At 29.5% G+C, this 10,033-nt stretch overlaps 1 long non-coding RNA gene across 1 annotated transcript; it reads left to right on the top strand.

Moving 5' to 3' along the window:
• Positions 1–824: 824 nt before the first annotated feature.
• Positions 825–6,091, top strand: LOC130976401 (uncharacterized). The gene is made up of 9 exons (XR_009084671.1): positions 825–1,092; positions 1,235–1,365; positions 3,506–3,696; positions 3,803–3,990; positions 4,183–4,300; positions 5,021–5,116; positions 5,186–5,332; positions 5,684–5,736; positions 5,820–6,091. It is a non-coding gene; the product is annotated as an uncharacterized LOC130976401 (long non-coding RNA).
• The last annotated feature ends 3,942 nt before the right edge of the window (positions 6,092–10,033 follow it).

The following is a 10,033-nucleotide window of genomic DNA, read 5'->3' as shown; positions in this document are numbered from 1 at the left end:
TGAATCGCACGATTTTGCGACTTTATCTCTTCCTCTCGTCTCGATTCTAGTCTTCGTTCTGGAAAGTAGTCGTTCATGCAGAATCGCCGAGCAAAAACGCCGGCTTGCTAGAATCGTAGATTTCTTGTCGTGTAGCATCTAAGGAAGCAGATTGAGGAGAAGCATGGTTTCTTAGCTCAATTAGTGGTGAAGAATGATGAAACCCTAGGTGCCATTTCTGTCCCTTTTAGACTCCTGGAATTTTAATTGTGGGAGGTTTTTTTTTTGTTTTCGCTCAATCTCTCGATGACTTAATCTCTTCCTTCTCTTTTGCTCTCGCCAAAACTTGCTGCTTGTCACCGTCAATGTTGTTCCAGTGAATGCTTCTGTCTTTCTAGTCCCCACTAAGCCTCGCCGAATCACCGCTTTGCTAATTCTGTCGTTGTGTTGTTTTCCACTTTTATGCTCTGTTTTTATATGTGGTGTTCTTAGTTACTCAGGAGGTCATACCTCATGATTGTTCTTCTGCGTTACTACTCTAATGTTCTAAAAATATGTTATATTAAATTCTCTTTTGGTTGATATATTGAAATTATATTCTTGTATTCATGTCCATATATATTGACGGATGATTTAATAATGCATTTGATGTTATACACGATGTACATGACATATATAAAATTTTGTTTTCCATGATTAACTCTGTTTCTGCATACAATGCGTTATGATAAATTGGCCATATTCATATCCTGATAAACATATAATGATATGTTCATATATATACTATATTGAATTAATTTTATGGTATAATTTTTTATATATATATATTTGTATAATTTACGAGTTATATTTACGTTTCGTCTTACGATTCTACGAATTACGATTTTATGCCAGCTCATCGAGTCGAAGTAAAAACTACGAGTTTACTACCTTGGTTACCAATTCCTATTCCTAAACACACTAGGATTCATATTCTCCCAGAAACCCTCTCGCAAACCGTTGCATGTTTTTTCGCTCAGTGCTTTCAATCGGTGCTCACAATCATTGTTTCCTTTGAAATCAAGAATCAAAAAATCATTCTCCATTACAATCTCTTCCTCTTCCTCTTTCTATGTATCGTGATTTGTTCTCCTTGAAACCTTTCTCAATCTCAATCTAATTCTAGGATTTGATTATTCTCAATTCTGATTATTTCATTTTCGTTTCATGCTTGTTCCGATTTCTTTTTAATTTTGTTCCAAAAAATTACGTGCAGAAGAAGAGTTGCATTATTCTAATCTGATCGTAGTGTGCGTGAGTGATTGAATCGGAAATGCGATGAAAAGGGGAAAATTCAAGAGCAAGCCCACCGGTTGCCACCAGTTCTCCATGCCAGAAGATCTCTCCGTAAGCATTGCATGTTCTCACTCTCACTCTCACTCTCAGTGCTCTGAATCTCTCAATCTTGCTCTGTCTCCTTCTCATATGCCAATGATAATAATAAAATGTGTGAGCTAAATGCTTATTATGAGTTTTATAAATATTTGCTCATTGATTTGGATAAACTAAAGACACCTTTCTTGAAGTTGTTAGAAACGTGTTCTCTTTCAGCTATGCAAAATTTAGAACTTAAAATAAATCAAGTTGCTTGCTAGGGTATGTCGAACGTAAGTTTCCTTCTTGTCATTGTTAACACAATTTCAAGTTTAAGCAAGAGTTTAATATGTACGTAATGTTTAGCATTCTTATCTCAGTCATATTTTAATTAATTAAATGTTTTTTGCTATGTTTTGCTCTATACATTTCGATTTGGTGCAGCATAGGTTGGTTAGATGTAGCTGCCCAATACATGTTTGATATAATGTCTGAATCATAGCATATATGTATTGCTTTCATTGAGACTTATGAGGATATTATGAAGTGTTAGCACATTTCGTCTTTTCGATTGCTTTTATGTATTTGGTTCTTTTTTCATACCGAATTCATGTATTTTCACATATCTAGTTCTATTTTCATTCATTATTAGTATTATATATGTTTTGGCATTTGAATTATCCTATGATTGAAGATGTTAAAGCAGGGCTAGAACTGCTTGAACTAAGATATTGAGGTGTTCTTTGATCACTAATATCTCTTGTCATTCCTTCTTTTTTTTCTTCTCTGCATAAAAATATTAGATTCAGAGTTGAATTGTAAGGCAACTTCTTAAAAATAGGATACTAGGAAAATGCAGAAGAACATTCATTCATGATAATTGAATAATTAGGCATTAGTGTTCTTATTTGAAACAGTATTGAGACTGAAAATCCATTTTTCTCCATAATTTTTTTGCTATCAACAATTTAGACTAACATACAATTCTTTCTGGTTTGATAAAGTATATCTTAATAAATTACTGCCAATTTATAACTCTTTAGTCTCAACTCAAGTTGTGTCTCTAGTGAAAGATGTTGTAACTTATATATGAGAATGTAAAGCTTAATAACCATTAATAAATCTAGAATTGGATTTCATGACTTATATATGAAAAATTTGAAACCCTTCTGTTTAAGAGTTGCCTTAGTGAGAGTTTAGTCACTAGTCAGTATTCAGTTCAAATTGAAAGTTTTCATTTCCTTGCCCTTTTTTATTTTTGAAATAAAATGTCTACTTTTTATCAAACCCCCTTTTGGAAGGTAACTTATTCATCATGCCTACCAACCCTTTTCTTGTGTCATTATATTTGAAAATTTGAGAAGTATTGCTTGTTGCCCAGTTGAAGCATTCTATTAATTTTTTATTACTATTCCTAGTGTTCTCACATTCAACATTCCTATTTGAATTTGATATATTCCATTAGTTTCTTCCATCCAATTATACATTCGACACTGTCTTATTTGAGTATGGGGTTATTCACTAGATTATGTCATTGTAGGCATTGTTGCATGTGGAATTGTGGATTGAGGGACTTCTACAATCTACCTATTCTAGATTTTTGCTCAAATTATACTCTGTACAAACGGAGATTAATGCTCACAACTCAGAAACCAATGACAGTTCTTTAGGCTACTTTTAAGATTGTAATTGTGTGTTTGAAGCTGTACCTTGTTGCTTTATTTTAAATCTGCTTTAAATTTGCCAGAAATATACTACTAGCACCTCTTTTTTTTTAAATATGCTTTTTTGATAATAAAAGTCTTTTCCATGAGAAAAATGAAGTCAGATCAAACCAAATTGATAATAAAAGTCTTTTCCATAATTAAAGTCTTTTCATGTAAGAGAAATCACCTCTTTTATCTTTTTTTTTATTTTTATTTTTTGGTACTAATTGAATTTCTTGAATCTGGATCTTATTGACGAAATGATGTGTGTGTGTGTACACTTGTGTTGACTTTATTTGAAATAGTGAAGATTGGTCCTAGTTTTGTTGATGCTGCTATTGGGAGGATTGCTTAGAACACAAAGGATTGCTTAGATAAAATTTACATGGTTTTGTTTTATTAGTATGTGTGCCACAGTGTAAATTCTGTGGTCTGTTTAATGGAGTTAATCTTTCCTTCACCTGCAGGCTTTCGGACTTCGCTGGCTATGGAGTTTACATAACACATTCTTTCCTTGATCACTTGTGTCCTTTCAGGCAAAAACAATCGGAAAGGATACTACATTTATGAAAAGGGTAGCAAGCCAAAACCCGATCTTTCAATACTACCAATTGTTGAAGAGTCGAGAAGACTTGCCAATATTATGCATGGTGGAAAGGTGCTTTTCTTTCAAAAATTCTGTATTGCAAGTGATTGTTTGATCATAAGCTTCCTCTCTCACTAGATTGAATCTATATCTTCTTGAATTTGCTCGTCGGCATTAGCTTGTGTAGTGAAGCCGATAGCATTTATTTCTTTTGCAGCCTATATCTATTACTGACCAAGAGATTTTAGAGATGATACTCTTTCCAATAGTGAACGAGGCATGCCGTGTTTTAGATGAAGGAATGGTTATTCGAGCATCAGACCTCGACATTGCTTGTGTTCTTGGGATGAGCTTCCCTAGGTACAGGTGGGTTTACCCCTTCCTTTTTCTTTCCTCTTCTAAAATATTGAAGGGCTAAAGCTAAGAAAAAGAATTTATAAAAGCATTGCAAAATCATTTGCTTCCATGTAATAATTTGTAAACTATTTGAACTCTTAAACCATCATTTATGTTACTGCCCCTTTTGTATTTATCTAGTCCAGCATGTTTTATGATCAGCTTTCTAGTTGGGGCGAAGCATGTATATAACAGCCTAAAGAAATGGTCAGAATTATATGGTAACTTCTATAAGCCATCAAGGTATCTGGAGGAAAGGGCAATTCAGGGCATTCCTTTGGTAAGACTCTATATCTGTTATTTTCTATTTGAATTTCATGGAACTTAGTATTTTCAATTTCCTTTGTATATGAGAAAAAAAAATGTTAAATTGACATAGTTACCTTAGGATATTTGGATAGTTAGAGTTGAAAAACCAAGATAACTAAGTCCTGCTTACTTTCTTATATGTGACTGCTTACTTTCTTGTATGTGCTTACTTCCTTTGTACATGAGAAAAAAAATGTTAAATTTCCTTGGTGTAAGTGACTGCTTACTTTCTTGTAAAGTCCTGTAAATGGTAACTAATGAAATTCATGCTCTTCTGCCTATAATTGTATGTATGATAATTTGAAACTTTAGTACATAAATACATATACAGTTGAAGATTTGCTATTTTAACTTGTATCTGAATAGTTGTTTGGATTACTACTTTTGGCACCAGAACCTAGAAATTTGATGTTTATTTTTCTCTCTCTCTTTAAATATCATTTTCCTTTTGTAAATTTTAATAGTTTGGTTTTCTTTTCATTCATTGGTTCATTTAGACTGTTAGATATTAAGCATGGTATATGGTGAATGGCAGTTTAAGGTTTTTAATTTATCAGTGTGTGTTATCTGTATGCATTTCAGTTTGCAAAGCATTCATGCCATCTTAGCAATTGGGTGGCAATTTTGTGTAAATCTAAACTGTTATTCTACCTCCTGATTTGGAACTTAAGTAACCCATCTTTTCTGACAGATATCAGACGTCCAATTGAAGATGGAATGAACACAAGGCTTCTGCAACCGTGCAAGCTCAACTCCTCAAGACCTACCAAATTTTGCATTGTTGAAGGTAATTCTTGTACTCCTGATTCATCTAAGATGAGCACCATTAAATTTTCCATATCCTCTTCTATCTCAGGGAGCTTCTTGAGATTTGAGCAACCACGAAGATATAGTTTTCTTAGCCATTTCAGCTTAAAAAGGTTAATTGGAAGGGATGTGAGGGATTCACAATAAGAGAGATCTAACCAACAAAGCTCTGAGAGACTTGGAAATAATGATGAAGGTGAACCTTCTCTTAACACTTTCAAGTTTAGTAACTCTCAAATATTCGTCCTGCTTGTATAGGATCTGTAGCTGTTAGGTTAGACGGGTAATAAGCAAGAATGGGGACAAAAAAATAGTAGGATGCAACAACCGATGAAAAACTATGTAAGAATTAGAAAAAGGGCAATATATTACTTTTTCTCAACTGTTGAAAAAGATCTAAATATTAGAAATGATTAATGGGTCCGATTACACTGCCTAGGCAACTAACGAAAACAAATTTCTTGTTGTAGCTTGTAGATAGCTATCAGTTAGGTCAGGAAGATCATGTTAATAACCAATTTTATTTTTTATTTTTATTTTATCATAGGTGAATGGTTGGAAAGTGAAAACTTTACTTGGGATTCCAGACCACCTGCAGAGGTGATCACATGATTATTTTTCTTCAGGTTTTATTTCTGCCCACTATATGAGTTCTTATTGCTTTTTTGTTTGATGTGCATCAGATGAACTTGGTTGACTGGTTTAAGGGAATGGTAATAAGTCGTCGCAGCGATGAGCTAGTCAAGCAGATAAATACATTTTTCTAAGATTAGTATAAGGATTAAGTTTTTTATGTACATAGTATCACTTTTTCTTTTCTTTTTTATATGGAATGTTTATAGAGTTTAAGTGCTATAAGTATTTTTTTCTTTTTCCATTTTATTTGCATCACGAAGCAAATTTGTACAATGATTATTGATTAATGAAAGAGGCTATAAAAATTTCATTTTGTGAATTTAATGAAATATTTCATGTTGTAGTAATTAATTTTAGTATAGTTATATTATGTATAATATAAAATAAATAGTATAATATAACTAAAAAAATTTTACTAAAGATCTTTTGTAACATTTTTTAAGTGTTACAAAAAATATCTATGGTAACATTTTTTGAAGTGTTACAAAAAATATCTATGGTAACATTTTTCTAAGTGTTACAAAATATATCTATTGTAACATTTCTTTAAGTGTTACTAAGAAAAGTCTATTGTAACATTTCTCATAATATTACTATAGAAGATCTATTGTAACATTTTTATTAAATGTTATTAAATCTTTAGAAAAATGTTAGTAAAATTCTTTAGTAACATAGGGTATATTTAACATTTGTTAAAATGTTACTAATATATATAGGTAACATTTTAATATGATTTGGTAATATTTTTTAAATATTAGTAAAAGTCAATTATGTAGTAGTGTACGTATCGTCGTTATCGATATTATCGTTATTGTTATCGTTATCGTAGAAATTTTACCATATTGATAACGTTGTCTGATCCAAAATTTTTGCCATAGAATTTTCTCAAATTTCTTCTTGTTTTACTCTCTTAACAAGAATAAAAGCAAAAAAATCAAACAAAGAAAAAGAAACACATAATATTGCAAAATTACTTGGAAGAGGATGAACTTACATTCATTCAACTAAAAGAAAGAAAGAAATAAGGAAAAAAGAAAAAAAATACAGTATTAAAAAAATATTTGTATAGTTGCAGCAAATTTCGGGATAAAACTAAGACATTTATGTGTATTATTGATTAAGAATTTTCGGCGGATTTGTATTGATAAATTCTGCATAATTCAAAACTCTTCCTCCTCCTCATTTTCTGCTGCTTCTTCTTCTATTTTTTTTTATCATCATCACCATCTTTTTTTATTTTTTTATTCATCTTTCCTTTCTTGTTTTACCTTCTCAAATTTTTTCTTGTTTTACTCTCTTAACAAGAATAAAAAAAACTAAACAAAGAAGAAGAAGAAACACATAATACTGCAAAATTATTTGAAAGATGATGAACCTTACATTCATTCAACTAAAAGAAAGAAAGAAATAAGGATAAGAAGAAGAGAAAAATGCAGCATTAGAAAAAAATATTTTTGTGTAGTTGCAGCAAATTTTGGGGTAAAACTAAGACATTTATGTGTATTATTTAAGAATTTTCGGTGGATTTATACTGATAAATTTTGCATAATTCAAAATTTTTCTTCTTCCTCCTCCTCATCTTCTGTTGCGTCTTCTTTTTTTTTTATAATCATCACCATCTTCTTTTTTTTTTCTTATTCATATTTTTTTTTCTTGTTTTACCTTCTCAAGTTTTTTCTTGTTTTACTCTTTCTCAACAAGAAGAATAAAAACAAAAAAAATCAAACAAAGAAAAGAAGAAATACATAATGCTGCAAAATTACTTGGAAGAGAATGAATTTACATTCATTCAACTAAAAGAAAGAAAGAAATAAGAAAAAAAAGAAGAAAAAAATGCAGCATTAGATAAAATATTTTTGTGTAGTTACAGCAAATTTTGTGATAAAACTAAAATATTTATATGTATTGTTTAAGAATTTTTGGTGGATTTGTACTGATAAATTCTGCATAATTCAAAGCTCTTCCTCCTCCTCCTCCTCATCTTCTGCTGCTTCTTCTTTGTTTTTTTTCCATCATCACCATCTTCTTCTTCTTTTATCTTATTCATCTTTCATTTCTTGTTTTACCTTCTCAAATTTCTTCTTGTTTTACTCTTTTTTAACAAAAATAAAAACAAAAAAATCAAACAAAAAAGAAGAAGAAACACATAATGCTGCAAAATTACTTAAAAGATGATGAACTTATATTCATTCAACTAAAAGAAAGAAAGAAATAAGGAAAAAAATATGAAGAAAAAAATACAGCATTAGAGAAAATATTTTTGTGTAGTTGCAGCAAATTTTGGGGTAAAACTAAGACATTTATATGTATTGTTTAAGAATTTTCGGTGAATTTGTACTGATAAACTCTACATAATTCAAAACTCTTTTGCTTTCTCCTCTTCATCTTCTGCTTCTTCTTATTCATCTTTTTCTTCTTGTTTTACTTTCTAAAAAAATACATAGTATTAAAAATCAATAGAAAGAGGATAAAGAAAAAATGTACAGCAATAACAACAGCAATAAAAAGAATGATGAAGAGGATGAAACACGCAAAAAAAAAAGGAAGAAACACGAAGAAAAATGAGAAAGAACGCAAAGAAAAATAAAAAGAAAGAAGAGGAGGAGGAACGCGGGATATATACAAATGTTAAAAGAGAAACGTCGTGATTTTACGCGTGCTTATAAAAATGGATTTTGTTGGATTAGATTAACTTGTATAAATTTGTATATAAAAAAATTTGCATGTGTAACAGATTTAAAAATATATTATTAGAAAAAGAATGGAAACACTATAAGGATGATGAAATTGTACATTGGAAGAATTAATCAATTAAAAAGAAATTAGAAAGAAGGAGAGAATAAAAGGAGAAGATAATTTTACTACTAAAATTTTAAAGAGGAAAAATATAAATCACTAATTTTATGCCTCTTTGATTCTATCTCTATTACTCTATTTATAATAAATTATATTCTTAATGATAATTTTTTAATTAGATTATAGACTCATTTTTTACTCCTAAGAAATACCCTAAAAAAATATTAATCAGCAATCTAATCTATTTATATAGCCTTCCTTCAATAAAATTAACTCCAAAAGATAAACATGACACAAATTAAAAAAAAATATTATTAGCTTAACAAAAAATACTAGTTAAATATTAAATATATATTTTTTAAAATAATTTTAGAGATTAAATTTTAATATTATATTTTATCAATATAATTAAAAAAATCAGACATTTTCATTTTTAAAATTCGATAATTTTTGTATCAACTGATTTATTTTTTGCCATTATTTTCTGTGAATGGCCAAAAATTTGTTTAAAAAATGAAAAAGATACTAGATATTAAAATTTTCCCTACTTGTCCAATCAAAGGAATATAAATGAATTAACATATAAAATTATTATTAGTATATCTCTCAATTGTTATTTATAAAAAAAAACTCCTATTAAATATTGGAAGTGTTTTAGAAATTGGGATCGAAATTCATTATAAAAAAAATATGTAATATAAAACAAACATTTTCATAAATTATTCTAGAAATATTAAAAATAATTTCAAAAAATTTATGGTAATAAATAACGTTTTTTATAATACCTAAATATAATATTTCAGAGAAATATAATTCATTGAAGCATATCTTTTAATCTTAAAAAAACTCCATTTGATTCACTCACCGTTTCAATGTCGAATTCAAATGTGTATAAGTAACAAATGTATAGCAAGACTAGCTAATACGTGTTTATATCTTAGTTATCATTATTTTGACATAAAATTTATTTTATGTAAATAATCATCTTTATACACTTATTTCAGTAAAAATTCCCAGACGAGTGAGAGAATGTCAAAACTGGTGATCTTTTTTTGTTGTCCATAATATTTTCCACTTCAACAGATTAATTTATGCATGCATATACAAAATAAAAATCAAACACCCACCCACTTATTTAAGCAATCAACCTAAATTAGTTGAAACTCGCTACTTTAATCCCAGGCCATTACGTTGGACTAGTTCATCAATTGATGGGCTAACTTAGAGGAGTAAATTGGGCTTTCTAGGACTATTCCATAACAAAATGTATAGTAGGGCATATTAGAACAATATTCTGTCCAAAAAAAAAAAAAAAAGAACAATATAAAATCGCAGCTGAGGTCTTGGTTCAATGGCAGCATTATCTGTCTCGCTCAGAGTTGCACGCGGGTTCGAATCTATAGCTAATTAGTGTTTTAAATATTTGTGATATAATGATTTTAAGTATTATTTAATAATTATTAGT

This window comes from Arachis stenosperma, chromosome 4 (genome assembly GCF_014773155.1).
Source record: "Arachis stenosperma cultivar V10309 chromosome 4, arast.V10309.gnm1.PFL2, whole genome shotgun sequence".
Classification (NCBI taxonomy): domain Eukaryota; kingdom Viridiplantae; phylum Streptophyta; class Magnoliopsida; order Fabales; family Fabaceae; genus Arachis; species Arachis stenosperma.
The sequence above is the reverse complement of the archived record's forward strand: the minus strand, read 5'-3'. Positions and strand labels throughout refer to the sequence as shown.